The sequence below is a fragment of the Dipodomys merriami genome, unplaced genomic scaffold (genome assembly GCF_024711535.1).
Source record: "Dipodomys merriami isolate MVZ:Mamm:240054 unplaced genomic scaffold, mDipMer1.0.p SCAF_26, whole genome shotgun sequence".
Lineage (NCBI taxonomy): Eukaryota > Metazoa > Chordata > Mammalia > Rodentia > Heteromyidae > Dipodomys > Dipodomys merriami.
Window position 1 is genome coordinate 7383645 of NW_027204048.1, and position 16554 is coordinate 7400198.

The following is a 16554-nucleotide window of genomic DNA, read 5'->3' on the forward strand; positions in this document are numbered from 1 at the left end:
CATGACAACTGTCTGTGCTTTAAGCTCTATAGATGTTCACCCTTCTTCCAACTGCTTGGAGGAAAAGTCATACAATATGTGAAACTGAGCATCCCTTTCCAACCTTGAAGTCAGTAAAGATCAGATTCAATTTTTAGTGAAGGTGTGAATGCAAATAAATAACAAATGGTATAAGTCAGGGTTTTTATTCTCCTTGAGAGCCTGTTATTACAGCTTTATTAGCACACCTTGGTCAAGATTGATGTTTTCTACAAGTTCAGTCATTTTAACTAAAAAGGAGAGAAGGAAGGAGGAAAAGAAAGGAGAGCATCTATCAGCGTGTCTATTAATCTGTGCATGATGATTTTTGTCATTAGCTATGATGGTGTTTCACTGGCCTCTCCCTTGCTTCAGGTGTCTTTAAGTAGCAGTTTTATAGCTGCCCATCAGCCATAGCCTTGTGGCGAGTTTCATATTATCCTCTTGTGAATTTGCCCCGAACTACTTCAGAAAGAGTTTTATGCTCTTTGCTATTTGTCATTCTTAGAGCTATAAATTACAATGTATCTAAAGAATTGTTATAATTTATAGATTGCTTGTTATTATACATTTGTCTGTGGTTTTGTTAACTTTTCCTTATACTGAATGACAATAAGTGCTCCTAAAGGAAACTCAGGTCAGAAAAGGATCATTGGAATTTATACATTATTTCCAATTCATCCCTTTTTAGTTTATGAACAGGTTAGAGAAAGCTGAATAGACAAATGAGGCACTTATGAAAAACTAAAACGGATGAATTTGAAATAGATATGAGCCCATATCAGAGCTACAGGGAGAAAGCCAAGACACATCATGACACCTCTGTGATGTGAAGGTGCTATGTCTAGTGCCAGGGACAAAGTCCCAGGACCTCTGTGGGAGGCTAGAAATCTACCATTGAATAGAAGGACTCCATAGGAAGCCTGTACTCAAAAGGAGTGGGCCACAGCCAAGGGAAAAGCGGTAGAAGAATGAAGAAGAGAGAGGGAGGAAAATGCAGATGTGTAATCTACAAAATTAGGAAGAGTGAGGGAAGAGGTGGGGATAGAGTGGTTGAGAATTTTGAAAGGGATGACACTGACCAAGATAAATTGTATTTATAAACCCCTGTTAAATGACAGCTCCTTTCTACATCTACTCAACGATAATTAAAAAATAAGAAAGTAAGGATTCCCTTTCATGCTAATGTTGTAGAGGGAGATATGGGCTGACTCTTTGGAGATGTATTCATCTATTCATTCTAGTACTTCTGAATATGTTACTTTTCCTAATATAAAAAAGCCACATCAATTGATTAAATGCTAATATAGTTAAACTCAAATTTTCTTGTACTCTTTAAGGGGTAAAACTATTTTTCAGTGAAATGTGAAGTTGTTTAGGAAGTACAACTTAAATTTAATGCTGCTGCATGTAAGTTCATTGTTGTAAATCACGGTGGTATAACTACAGAAATGAGTATTTTATTCCTGTTTTAGACTTATTGTTCATTTCTAACTGCTTCTTGTTGAAATGGAGTAATGTCCTAGGATGACCTGATGTCTTTCATCTGTAATCCCAACTAAGCAGGAGACAGAAGTAAAGGACTGAAGTCCAAAGCTGCTTTGAGGATAAATACCAGAAAGATAACTGAAAAATATCTGAAAAATTACTAAAAGACAAGAAAAAGTTGGAGCCTTAGCTCTGCCTAGTGTGAGGTCCTGAGGTCCAATCATACGACAAACAAAACAACCTAAATAAAAAACTAGCAAGGAACTAGTGTTCTATGTTCTTCAAGTTTCTATGAACATCAACTTTCTGTTTTGTTTGGTGTTTCATGAGTGCTGATCTTGAGCTTGAACTCAGGGCATAAGCCCTGTTCTTGAGCTTTTTGCTCAAGGCTAACAGTCTGTCACTTGAGCCACAGCTCCAATTGCTTCTGCTGGTTTTATAACAGCTATCCTAGTGGATGTAAAGGGGTGGGACCTTTGCCTTTTCCTAGTGACTAGTGATGTTTCATGAGGATGTACATCTGCTGTGGAAAAATTCCAGTTGCTATCCTGTGCCATTTTCAAATTAGATTTATTTTTAATTTATCTTATTATTTTGTGCCAGTCCTGGGGCCTGAACTCAGGTTCTGGGTGCTGTCCTGGTGCTTTTGTGCTCAAGGTGAGTGCTCTACACAGCTCCACTCCTGGCTGTGTGTGTGTGTGTGTGTGTGTGTGTGTGTGTGTGTGTGTTTGTGTGTGTGTGGTGGGGCGGTGGTGGTGGTGGGTGGTTGTGGAACTATGTGTGTGATAAATTGGAGATAAAAGTCTTACATGCTTTGCTGCCTAGGCTGGCTTCAATCTGTGATCCTCAGATCTCAGCTCTTGAGTGTCTAGGATTACAGACATAGCCACTGGTGCCCAGCAATTCATAGTTTTTTAGTCATTTAGTGATATGTCTCATTTCCCAGCTGGAATAGACATAGTAAAGTACTAACACCGGACAAGCTTTTGTTCTATGTAACTATTTCCTTAAAGCCACAGTAGTTTTTTCTGTCCTAACCTCTCATTTGAATGAATATGCAAGTTTACTAAAGTGAGTGCTCAATATTTTGCACTGTGTGCAACTATCACTCAGCTCATAACTCACTTCCTTATCCCGAAGCATACTGAACTATTGAGGAAGAGGCATAGACTGGATCCAGTGTGTGAGCACAGTTGAGTCTCTAAAGGTTCCTGGCCATGTCAGCCTGGCAAATGTGCAGCAGGGGGTGAGGGGTGGGGAATTGGGGGGTACGGAGTGGGTATGTGTGGTCTGCACTGCCTTGAGTGCACCAGCAGGGGCGCTCGCAGCACCAAGCTGCGATAGTGTCCCCAGGAGCATTCGGGTTGGAGGCTCAGCAGGCTCCAGGGCACAGAGCAGTGTGCTGGCTGGATGGGGTGTGGTTTGCAGGTTGGAGCTCATTTTTGGCTCTCTGCCTCCCTGAAACACACAAGAGAAGAGAGCAGCAAGGAGGCATTAGCACCAAGCGGAGGACTGGAGTGATGGCCAGTGGAGGAGCACTGAGAGGCGCACATGGCCCTACCGCCCTGTTCAGGACGCTCGTGATTCTTTCTATGCAGACCTGGAACCCAGGAGTGGCGGGATACACTCGTGAGTGCAGAAAATCGTTTAAAACCTGTATCAGAAACTGAGAAAACGCCATTGCATTACTATAAACTTTTATGAAAACCGTGGCTGGCCTGCTTCTGAAAATGAAGCTAGCACGAGGTGGTTTATAGTTGATTTGCCCTCCTAAGTCCGGAAGATGAAAGTACTTTTGACTCTGGGAGCCCAGGTGTCTTGCAGTCCCCAAGAAAGCTCTCGTTGTGGTAAGGTTAACAGGAGCATGTTGAGAGAGGAGAGAACAGGATGGGATTGCTGGACAGGAAGGTCAAGCCAGTGTGGTCTCTGGTGTTTCGATGTGGATAAATCTTCCAGGAACTTAGTTACAAAAAGAAATCACTGGCCCTGGCCCAGGTGGCTTGGTCCTGCATTAGCATCATAGGTGTCTGGAGTTGGCACTCCACTAAGTAAGCAGACCAGAGAGGTGCAGGGCTGCCAGGTGGACACAGCCTCCTCAGGCACAGAGAACAGACAGGTAAAGGGAAGCACCACCATCTGAGACTTTCTTTTTATCTTTCTTTGTTTTTTAAATTAAGATCAATGATTTGACTTTAAAAATGTTTATTGTGTTATCAAGGTGATATGTAGAGTGTTTACAGTTACACAAGTCAGGTAAAATGTACATTTCTTTTTGGACAATGTCATCCCTTCTCTCGCTCTCTCCTAGTTTTTCCCTCCCATCCCCACCCACAGTACTATAGTTCATTTTCAACATAGTGTCCAGTTAGAATCTTGCAGCATTTGTTCATCCTTTGGCTCTCCATTTCTGTTTTTTGGAGGCTTTCTTAAAAGAGGAAAAGCCTACCTGAATCCCAGAATTTCTAAAAGTGTCTGTGCTGTGTGTTCTGATTTGCTGTGCTGCTGATTCTGGAGTTTTCTGTGTGATAACGTTCATTGCTCAGTTCTGCACAGGCACCATGAAATTGTAGCTAAACAGAGCAAGTAAATTAACAGGCATGTAACCTTACAATTAAAAAACATTCCAGAGGGGGTTGGGAACGTGGCTCAGTGCCTTGCATGCATGAGGCCCTGGGTTTGATTCCTCAGCACCCCATAAGCAAAAAGAAAAAAGCCGGAAGTGGCGCTGTGGCTCAAGTGGTAGAGTGCTAGCCTTGAGTTGAAGAGCTGAGGGACAGCGCCTAGGCCCAGAGTTCAGGTCACCACGACCAGACCCCCCCAAAAAAAACATTCCTGAGAGTTTCATTCAAACAATATCTACATCCAGGGATGTTTCCAGAAGAATTTCAAGAAAATCCTTGTGTCTTTTCCTCTACTGGAAGGAGGGAAGCCTGGTTTATAAAAACACCTGGTTATGAAAACAATGACTATAGTAATGTTCTTTGATGATGCCCCAACATAATCAATGACCCCTACTTTTTGAAAGTTAATGGAGTGGTGTACTTACAAGCAGAGTCTCTGTGTTAGGGATTCTGGTTCTAGAGCTACATGCCAGTTTGTGAGGTCTCCAGTAACTTATATCCCTCTTCTCTAGTAATTTACATTCACTCTGTGTGTCTCTTTCCTCGTCTTTACCCATGTAGATGTGGTGAGATTTGGAAATGTGGTGTAAGCCATAGATCCACTTGCCTAGCAAGTATGAAGCCCTGAGCTCAAATGCCTGTACTCAAAAAAGAAAACAATGTAGTACCCTACCATGTAGAATTTGAGAAAGAGTAAATTAATATGTATAAATAACATCTGGATCAATGTAATTTGTCTGAAATAATGGCTGATACAATGACCTAAAGTTTAAAATAGAAAAATGACCATGGTCCTTGACTTTGGACTGAAAGGTAAACAATACCTTTGGGAAATGCATTGCTATTGGTATTGCTATTGTCTGGATATTACCGTTAGTAAGGTACTACTGTTATAAAATAGAAATATGAGCCAGAAGACTGGTATGAAATCAAAAGCACTTTCTGCTGGGCACTAGTGACTTACACCTGTAATCCTAGCTACTCTGGGGTCTGAGATGGAAAGTCCTTGTGACTCTTATCTCCAATTAACCAGCAAAAAAATTCTCAACGTGTAGGTATGGCTTAAGTAGTAGAGCACCAGACTTGAGTGGAAATAGCATGAGCATGAGGCTCTGAGTTCAAGCCCCCCAAAACAAAAAAAACAAAATAGAAACATCTTTCTACAGTATATTGACATGTATCAGCTTTATACAATGTTATATCTCTATAAAATTTTCTCTGATTTTTAGCTATTAAGGTCCACTGGTTATTAGCAACTTTAACTCTCTCCCTTAAAAAAATATGTAGCGTAACTTCTTTCAATGTCACTTATTTTCCATTAGTTGGAATTATCCTGCTGTCTTTGTCAGATCAATGTGGCCTGGACACCTGTGTTTCTTATTCTCTTTGAGGACATACCTCCACTGGCCATCATTGTCTCGTATCCACGACTGTTGATTTGTTAAACCATGCTAGTCTCTGTGTGGAGCACACAGCTGTACTGGGGTGGGAGTCACATGTGCATAGACAGTGATGTAAGGCAGCGCTGTTGGAATCTGAAGGTCTCCTGGCAGCTCCACGCCTTGAGATTCTCCTGTCCTCATTTCTTCCCCAGACTTCTCTCTTAAATCTGGCTCTTCCCCTGGGATTGTGCCTTCCTGAAATGCTTGATATCTCCCTGTGTTTTCTCCTGTGCAGTTTTGGCTGTTTGCAGCCTCTGTGAAGGTCAGAAGTGGCTGCTCAGGCATCTGTGAGGGAGAAGGAGCAACATTTTGCAGAACCTGCAACTGCCGCATATCCTGGTTAGTGGGTGTCTCCTGTCCCTCAAGATGTGCTATGCTTCCACCCCAGATGTCTGAGCATTCTTCTCACCTGAGGAAGATTCTTTTTTTAAAATTTTTTTTTATTGTGAGAACACTGTACAGAGGAGGGATTACAGTTACATGAGCAAGGTAATGAATACATTTCTTATCAAGCAAGCATTGTTGTCTCCTCCTTTGTTTCCCCCCTACCATCCCTTCTCTCCCATCTCCACAACTACACTACCCCCGCTCCCCCCTGCCTAAATTGTAAAGTTCGTTTTTCGACATAGCATCTTGTACATCTCATTTTTGCAATGGGTCAACCTGTATCCTTGCTTAAACAATTTGTTTTTTCCCCTTCCCCTCTCCAAATTATACCAACATAAAAGATTCTTGCATAGTTCACTGTCTGGCCCTGGTAAGAAGGGGGTGTTTCACAAACCAGCTCCCGGGTTCTCTGTTCATGAAAACTATGTCTGGTGTTCTGGTACACAGCACTCCACAGAGACTAAGACCCATACCACATGTCTGCCTTTTGTAGTCATGTTCTTTTATTATTTTTTAAAATGCCCTGCAAGGAGAAAATATTTGCAAAACACTCCAAAGCAGTTACTGATAATAATCTTTGTCCAACTAAAATATTAGTAAATAGCAATAGTTATCTTGAGATCCACATAGTTTATTGTTTTGACCAGAAATTCAATGCAAAGCAACAGTAAGGGAAGTGGCATTCCAGATTCTATAGAAAGGAAATAATCCTCTGGATTAAAGAAATTGAATAATATATTGTTTTGTGGCCATTTAAACAATTTAACCATGGAATCTGAGAATTTCATAGAAACTTATGGAATTGGGAAATGTTTGGGTTTAGCATAACATGACTTCTGTTTTGAAACTGTGAGGTCACTGTCATTGATGTGGAATCGGGCTGTGTGGTACTGTCCCAGAACCTCTAGCAGACAGGAGACGTCCTAAGAAAACTGCAGGTTAAATCTGCCCCTGTGACATCATTGAATGACCCCAGTTACCTCCCTAGAAGTCCATCCATTGCACAGATAGAGCCCTGTGCTTCTGATGTGAATCCATACATTTCCTCCCTCTGTACACAGCTTTCTTCCTTGACTATACATATACCCACCTACTGTGTCCTCAGTATTCTGGCTTGGTAGAGCCCAAAGCAGAGTACATTTTGTAAATCACAATTTCAGGACTGGAAATATATGTGTATATAGGGAAGAGACTGTACGTTTGTAACATACCCTAGGTGTTTTATATTGTTTTTGAAATTACCTGACAGGGTTCTCTGATTAATGACAGGGTCTGATAGTCCTACCCAGGGGACCTGGGAGGCCTAGGCAAGTGCAGTCACAGGACTCAGTGCTTTGGGGCAGTGAGCTCTCAAAGTCTCCTTTAAGTCTGTGTTAAAAAGCAGAAACTGCTGCTTTGCCTATTCTCTGTATTTTATTTCACAAAATGGTCCACTCTTGACAGACTATGCAGAAGTTATGGGTCCTGTCAGAAAGTGGGGTGTGGTGGGTTGTTGAATGTAGCTGGGATGGGAATGTGTCCTGATGTGAATGCTGTGGGAGCCTGCCTGGCTGCAGAGGTAAGCCTTGTTCCTACTCTCTTCTGTACTGACTAGTGCTGTTGCTCCTCTACCTCCTATCTGGCCTGGCAAATGAGGACTGCACAGCTCTTATTTTAGGGTTATTTCAGTCCTTTAAAGCTGCATATTTATGGTCAATATGTGTTAAGGGTGATATATAGTGTACATAACAGATTTTTAGAAAGTTGTACAGGGGTTCTTTTATCAGTGGTTGGTGTAATTCAGGAAATACTCATCAAATACCAACTGTGTGTCAAGCAGTGTAATGAAAACTGAGGAAATAAAGATGAAATCTGTTTCTTTAGGAAAATGACCTGCTTTATTCAAGTCTGCATTTATGAAGGTTAAAAAAATTTTTTTTGTTAGTCATGGGTTTGAACTCAGGGCCTGGATGCTGTAGCTGACCTTTTTTGCTCAAGGTTAGCACTCTACCATTTTGAGCCACAGAGGCCCTTCAGTTTCTTTGGAGGTTGATTAATTAGAGATAAGAGTCTCATGGACTTTTTCTGTGTGGGCTGGCTTTGAACTTTGATCCTCAGATCTCAGCCTCCTGAGAGGCTAGAATTACAGGCATGATCCACTGGCACCCAGCTATGAAACTAAAAAAATTTAATATAATTTTATAACAGTATAAATGTCTTATAGCATTTTGTAATTTTTTTTAATTGTGAAAACACCATACAGAGGGGTTACAATTACATGAGCAAGGTAATGAGTACATTTCTTTTTTAAAAAAATATTTATTTATTTTTATTGTGAGAATACCGTACAGAGGAGTTACAATTACATGGGCAAGATAACGAGTGGATTTCTTATCAATCATTGTTGCCTCCTCTTTGTTTCTCCTTCCCATCCCTTCCCTACTCCCCCTCCTCCCCCCACCTTGCCATCCCCCCTCCCCCAAAGTTGTAAAGTTCGTTTTTCGACATGACTTGTACATCTCATTATTGCAATGGTCCACCTGTATCCCTAGTTAAACGATTTGTTTTTTCCCTCCCCCTCCACAAATTATACCAACATCAAATACAGTGAAAGCAGGGGTTATACTATGGGGGAGGGACATACAAAGCAACAAAGGAATAATCTTATAAATGTGTTAGAAATAATCACATGAAAGAAAAAAAAACAAGTATTGTTGCTTCCTCCTTTGTTTCCCTTACAATGACTTCCTATTTCCCCCCCCCTCCACCTGTCCCTGTTCCCCCCCCACTTCCCCGCAACCCAGCACCAAAGTTGTGAAGTTCATTTTTTCGATATAATGTCTTGTACATCTCATTGTTGCAATGAGTCCACCTGTATCCCTATATAAACAATTTTTTCCCCTTCCCCTCCACAAATTATACCAACATGAAATACAGTGAAAACAGGGGTTATACCATGGGGGAGGGACATACAAAGCAACAAAGAAATCATCTTATAAATATGTTAGGACCAATAACAAGAAAGAAAAACTAATTAGTCTTTATCTTGGGGTTCATTTTGCCTAATATTAACTTATCTGACCGCTTTTGCTTGTCTCAGACATATACTAGTTATTGCAAATAAGAGAAACCATGGGACTTTTGTTTCTTTGGGCCTGGCTTACTTCACTTAATATAATTTTTTCCAAGTCTTTCCATTTCCTAACAAATGGGGCAATGTCATTCTTTCTGATGGAGGCATGGAATTCCATTGTGTAGGTATACCACATTTTCTTGATCCATTCATCTACTGAGGGGCATCTGGTTGGCTCCATATCTTAGCTATGGCAAATAATTCTGCAGTAAACATAGTTGTGCTGGTAACTTTAGTATTATCTTGTTTTGTGATCATTTGGGTAAATGCCCAAAAGTGGGATTGCTGGGTCATAGGAAGCTCTATGTGGAATCTTTTGAGGACCCTCCAATCTATTTTCCAAAGTGGTTGAATAATTTTACACTCCCACCAACAATGCGGCAGGGTTCCTTTCTGTCCAAATCCCCTCCAGCATCTGTTGTTATTAGAGTTCTTGATTCTAGCCATTCTAACTGGGGTGAGGTGGTATCACAATATTGTTTTGATTTGAATTTCTTTTATGGCTAGGGAGGTTGAGCATTTCTTCATGTGTCTATTGGCCATCCTTCTTTCCTCTTCAGAAAAGTTTCTCTTTAATTCTTTAACCCACTTACTTATTGGGCAGTTGTTTCTTTGAGGATTTGTTGTTGGGGATTTAATTTTTTGAGTTCCAAGTATATTGTAGATATGAGACTCTTGTCTGTTGTACGGCTAGTGAATATCTTCTCCCAAACCGTGGGCTTTCTATTGATCTTTAGCTATGTCCTTTGCCATGCAGAAGCTCTGCAATTTCATGCAATCCCATTTGTCCAACTTTCTTTGATTTGTTGTGTTTCTGGGTCTCTATTAAGGAAATTTTGACCTGTGCGAAGGAGACCGAGGATTTCTCCTATTCCATCCTGTAATGTTTTCAGGTTGTCTGCTTTGACTCCGAGGTCTTTGATCCATTTGGAGTTGATTCTGGTGCAGGGTGATATATCAGGATCTAACTTTAGTTTTCTACAAGTAGTTAACCAATTTTGCCAGCACCAATTACTGAAGAGGCTGTCTTTCTTCCATTCTCTTTTTTTAGCTCCCTTATTGAAGATTTGATGGTTATAGGTCTGTAGGTTCATTTCTGTGTTTTCAAGTCTATTCCATTGGTCCTGAGGTCTGTTCTTGTGCCAGTACCAAGCTGTTTTGATTACTATGGCTTTGTAGTAGAGTTTGAAATTTGGTATTGATATTCCTCCTTCTGTTGAGGATCGTTTTTGCTATTCGGGGTCTTTTATTGTTCCTTATGAATTTTTGGATTGCCTCTTCTATGTCCTTGAAAAATGAGGTTGGAATATTGATAGGTATTGCATTGAATTTGTAGATAGCCTTGGGATGTATTGCCATTTTTACAGTGTTGATCCTTCCAATCCAAGAGCGTGGGAGGTATTTCCACTGTCTAAGTTCTGTTTTGATTTCCTTTTTCTGGTTTTTAAAATTTTCATCAAAGAGGTCCTTCACTTCTTTGGTTAATTCCTAGGTGTTTTATTTTTTGTGGGGCTATTATGAATGGAGTTGCTTTCCTAATTTCAGGCAGGCTTTTCTCATTGTTGGCATACAGAAAAGCCATTGATTTTTTTTTGGGGTCCGGTCGTGGGGCCTGAACTCTGGGCCTGGACGCTGTCTCTCAGCTCTTCAGCTCAAGTCTAGTGCTCTACCACTTGAGCCACAGCGCCACTTCCGGCTTTTTTCTTTTTGCTTATGTGGTGCTGAGGAATCGATTCCAGGGCCTCAAGCATGCAAGGCAGGCACTCTACCACTGAGCCACATTCCCAGCCCAACCATTGATTTTTGAGGGTTAATTTTATACCCTGCTACTTTGTCAAAGTTTTGAGTCTGCTTGAGTAATTTGGGAGTGGAGTCTGTGGGATTCTTTAAATACAAGATCATGTCAACAGATAATGTATATTAAGGTAATAGCTGAACAATTCCTTTTAGATATTCTGTTTACACAATCATAGTATCTAGAAATGTTGACAGTTTATTTCCTGCTCTTACTTATTTTCTTCTAAATATTGGTAAGATTTTTTGGTACAATGTTTAACATAAGTTTTGGTTCCTGATCTTGAAAGAAATACTTCTTTCTCTATTCAATAACCAGTGGTTGGTATTAAGTTTTAGTTACTAGTATAAGCCATTCATTACTTTTACAAGCCATTCATTTTTCAAAGTAAAGTTATATAATATTTCAGTTAAGCAAAATGGAAGTAAATTCTCACAACTGTCCACTAGTTATTGATTTCATGATACCTATTCTTTATGCACAATGTCTATTTACATATCTTCTATTTACATGTATGATGTGTGAAACTGTGCATTTCTTTCCAGCCTGTTGATTAGTAACACCCCGTGTATAGGTTCAATTCTGGTCAAATTGAAATACTTACACCATGGGAAACAGCAAATGCTACAAATCAGGTTTTAACAATCAATGAGAGCCTGTAGTTAGCAGTTACTAGCATATCTCAGTGAAAATTGGCATTTGCTAAAATTCAAGCATTTTTCTCTTTGTTAACTCAAAATGAAGGGAGATGAGGAAGTAGAGGTAGGAAAACTTTTCTCAGTGTGTCTGTAGCCTGTGAGGGATGATGATGTTTTTGTTGTTGTTGTTCAGACAAGTGCGATGCTCCACTGACCTCTGCCTTGCCCCGGGCATCCTTCAGCAGCAGCTCAGCTCTGTCCAGCAGCCACGGCCCTGGATTTGCTAGTCTACATAGGCGAGGTGGTGAGTCTGCTATTGTCAATCCACTCTGATCTCTTCCAAAGATTTTATATTCTTAGCTATTTTCCATATAGCTGCAAAACTAGTTATAATGAAATTTAAGGAAAGCACCCTCATGTTATCATTTGTTAGCTTTCTTCTTGCTAATAAGTTTGTGTTTATTTTGTTTTGGTATCTTTCCCCTGTACTAAATGACAGTAAGTGCTGATGAGGAAAACTCAGCCAGAAAAGAAATATTTGAGGTCATAGATTATTTCCAATTATTTCATCTTTTTTAGTTTTAAAATACCATGTGTCTGGTCAAGTAAGCTGATCATAAGAAAAATATCACCAAAACTAAAATAAATAAAGAAAAGACATGAGGCAATTTCAGAGCTACTGGGTAAAGTAACCAAGGTAGCACATGATATGCCTCTGTGATTTGTAGGAGCCATGGCTTGTGATAGGGATATGTCCGAGTCCTAGTACCTCAGTGGGAGGAAGCCATAAATGTAGCATTGAAAATAAGGAATCCTGTCCATCCTAACCATGTGAAGGGAGGAACAGGCTCACTCTTTGAAGATGTATTAATGTATTCAAGCCAATCTAACATTACTAAGTACATTGCTTTTTCTATTGAGCAAATAACACTTAGTAGATTAAACAATTGAAAGCATTGAGAACTTACAAGTACTTTCTTGTTTTCTTTCCTTCCCTCTACTAAGTAGATGTACAAAGAGATTTAAATTCCTCACTTGTCAGGTTTTGAGTACAATGCATTTTGATGAAAACAAATGCCAACTAAAATTATATTTTCAAAATAATAATTTCTTTTCTAACATCTGAACTTCCTGATAGCTTCCAAATTATTAAATAACATGTGAGTAAACACTGAACTTGTTTTAAAGAGACTCAATGCTTGTATATTGTGTTTCTGACTTGTAGAGACAGAAACTTAAGAGTCTGGGTCCCTTGCTTTTAGCACTGGTTACTGTAGAGGCTATAAACACCAGGAAGAAAAGTTCAAAGTAGAAGTTTAACTTATTTCCAATATATTTAATGAAAACAACTCACACTTGACATATCATTATAACATGTCTATTTAATGACCATGCAAAGTTTATATCCTATTTTGGGGCTACTTCATATGTTTAAATTAAATATTAGGGAGATTAAGAACTCTCTAATGTGGCTGGGAAGGTGGCTCAGTGGTAGAGTGCTTGCCTTGCATGTATGAGGTCCTGGGTCTGGGTTCAATTCCTCAGCACCACATAAGTAGAAAAAGCCTCAGGTTGCACTATGACTCAAGTGGTAGAGGGCTGAAGAGCTGATGGACAGTGCCCCAGCCAAGAGTTCAGGCCCCATGACCAAAAACAACAACCAAAGAAACTCCCTAATGAAACAGCTGGTGATTGTAGAGATGGTAACAGGTTAGTATCATTTAATGTAGAATTAAATATTCTGAGAGTTTATATTTGAAATCCTTTATTGTGATTTTCCTAGAGTTCCTGTGATGAGAACCGGCTGTACTTGCTTTAGCTACTGTAGGATGGGTCGAACAGATAGCTTTTCGGTTATATATAGTCTTTGGGAAAGCAGGTCTTTCTCCACAGCCTGTGCTTGGAAAATTGCTGGAGGCACAGAGAAGTCAGTCAGCAAACATTTGGTCCAGTCTAGGACAGGGTTCTCCACTTTTTTCATCCTCATTTCCAGAAATGTTGCATGTGAATAACTGAAATTCTTTCCAAGAAAAAGGAGCTAAAGAAAAGGCTTTAACTCTCCATGAAACAAGCAGAGTGGTAAAGAAGCCTCACGGTTAAGCCCAGAGGTCTGAGCAGGTGTCCTGGGAGCAGGCACTGAGCTAATTGTCTCTTCCCTGAAGACACCTTTGATCTTTGAAGGAAGACTCTGCTTCCCTCACCCTCTCCCCACTTGCCATATCATGTTCTGAAACCCTAATGAGTCATTATGGGGAGAGGAAGGCATGTAGCTAGATGAAATCCCAATTGAAACAATATTACAGTGACCTTGGAGAGAAGCTTAGTTTGGCATAAGTTTCAATGTAGTATTTCTCGCTTAGCCTCTATACCTCCTGAAGAATGGGACTGTCTTTTATTTCACATTAGCCCACTTAGAATTTGTCCCTTGTTTATCTCTGCTCTTGTCCTTATTAAAACTTCAGGAAGACATGAATTTATTTTGTTTTCACCTTAGTGAGTTTCCTTTCTGTGAAATGATAACATATTTTAGGGTGGTGTCTACCCTGGGGCAGCAGGAACAGTGGTCATTTTTATTAATCACTGGTCAGAGGAAGGTGGGCCCAGCCCACACCTGTGAATTTCTGTCAGCCTTTCATCTCCCTTGGGAAGCATCTGCCTGTGTGTCAGGATTCTGCTAGAGGTGAGTAAGTGGTTACATTGAAATAAGATAGGAACTTGCAGTGTGTCTTCCCCCATTAAAAGTATTATCCAGGTAGGCCATTGATAAGAACAGTCTAATTCCAGGAATGGGTACCACTAAAATGGAATTACTCTTTAATAGAAGACTCACAGGATCCTAAAATGATGGTGTGTTTTCCTCATCTGCAAAGCACACTGCTAAGACAGCCACAGGTCGTTTCAGGTGGAGATTGTGGTGAAGAACCCCTGTGTTGTGAGCAATGTCATATATAATATCAAATTTTATTGAAAAGCAACAAATATGAAATACATGTTGATTTGGTTGATGTTAATTCACCAAATACTTAAGAGCCTAGGGCACTAACAATGTACTTAATTGTTCTTAATTACTAATACTAATTCTCAGATCACACCTTATACTTCAAATTAATTGAACTTACTAGTGGTGTAGGCTAGGAAAGGGTTAAACTGGTGGGCACAGGGTTTCAAGAGGCCTTGCCTAAAGGCAAGAGCTTATGGCCAGTTAAGATACTGCCCAGGGCTGGGAAGATGGCTCAGTGGTAGAGCGCTTGGCTTGCATGCCTGAGGCCCTGGGTTCGATTCCTCAGCACCACATAAGCAAAATGAAAAAAGCCGGAAGTGGCGCTGTGGCTCAAGTGGTAGAGCGCTCGCCTTGAGCTGAAGAGCTGAGGGACAGCGCCCAGGCCCAGAGTTCAAGCCTCATGACCGACAAAAAAAAAAAAAAAAAGATACTGCCCAGTTACAGAGCTGTCACTGAGCTGTTGAGGCCAGGTGGTGTCAAATAGCAGAGTTGTTTGCAGTGAAATTCTGGTTCAAGGTACAGGACTTATTTCAGGAAGAATGGAGTCTGGGTCTAGAGATGATTTTCAGGCACACTTTATCCCCAGGCCCAGGGGCCCCATACACAGACAGCCTTTCCACATGATAGCTCTAGGGCTGGGATGAGCATTCAGGAAGAAATCTAGTAAGTACTGCGTGATTTCCCTTCATGCTCCATCTTATGCTGGAAGACAATCAAGGATCCTACAATGGTGTTACTGCCTCATGTAATTCTAGAAAGAGGCAATAGCAAGTGATACAATTTTCATGGCTTGCTCATTGGTCACTTCACAATGGACAGAGCCACCAGGAAGAGTGCATTTTTATGTATATTTTGAAAAGCTAAGTGAGAAAACTAAGAAAAACACAACTCACTCTCTTCCTCTGAGGTACCAAAGCCCCTTCCAGATGTCACAATGACGAGAAACAACTGGGCCTGCTCTGGGTTACTCTATAATGTGTAGAACAGCAGCTTTAAGGCCTAGTCTGATCTATAACATTTTATGAAGCAATAGCATTAACCTAAGCTGAGGATAATTGCCAGATAGAATAATTTTACATCTTCTTTGCATACATCAGGAGTGAATATCCACTGTCACCTCATGAGGCAGGAACTGATCATTTGTGCCTACAAATAATCACGTGAAAATATATAAAATTATACCACAAACACTAAGCCCATGAGCTTACCAAACATAACAGATCTTTTCTTTTGTGCAACTCCATCATGTAAACTATAAAATGAGTAATACCTAGTACAGGGACACAGCAGCACACAGTGACCCAATATCAGACCATCCAACCTTTATGTCAAGGATTTACAAGTGCCGAAGTTCCAACTCTATCCTGGAAGTTTCAGCTCAAGTCCATCCGAGCTTGATTTTACCCACTCACTTTTTTCTGGGTTTTCAATTCTATTCCATTGGTCCTGAGGTCTGTTCTTGTGCCAGTACCAAGCTGTTTTGATTACTATGGCTTTGTAGTAGAGTTTGAAATTTGGTATTGATATTCCTGCAGCACTGTTCTTTCTGCTAAGGAATGTTTTTGCTATTCGGGTTCTTTTATTGTTCCATATGAATTTTTGGGGTTCCTTTTCTATTTCCTAGAAGAATGAGGTTAGGATATTGATAGGTATCATACTGAATTTAACCTTTGTAAGTATTAGCCGTTTTCATGATGTTAATCCTCCCAATCCAGTAGCATGGGAGGTTTTTCCAGTTCCTAAGTTCTACTTTAATTTCCTTTTTCAGGTTTTTAAAGTTATAGAGAGCTTTTACTTCTTTAGTTAACTCCTATATATTTTATTTTTTGTGGGGCTATTACAAATGGAGCTGCTTTCTTGATTTCAGCTGCACTCTTCTCATTGTTGGCATACAGAAAAGCCATTGATTTTTGAGGGTTAATTTTCTACCCTGCTACTTTGCCAAAGTTTCAAAAAGCTTTAGTAATTTGGGAGTGGAGTCCATGGGGTTCTTTAAATACAAGATCGTGTCATCTGCAAAGAGGGAGAGTTTTACTTCATTTTTCCATATTG

General features: G+C 40.2%; 1 protein-coding gene across 1 annotated transcript in view; it reads left to right on the forward strand.

Moving 5' to 3' along the window:
- The window catches only part of LOC138836936 (contactin-associated protein-like 3), a 185144-nt gene that overhangs the window by 21387 nt on the left and 147203 nt on the right, over positions 1 to 16554 (forward strand). The window contains exon 2 of the mRNA XM_070035639.1: positions 11695 to 11805. The gene's annotated coding sequence lies outside the window, so the exon portion shown is untranslated. The remainder of the gene's footprint in view (positions 1 to 11694; positions 11806 to 16554) is intronic.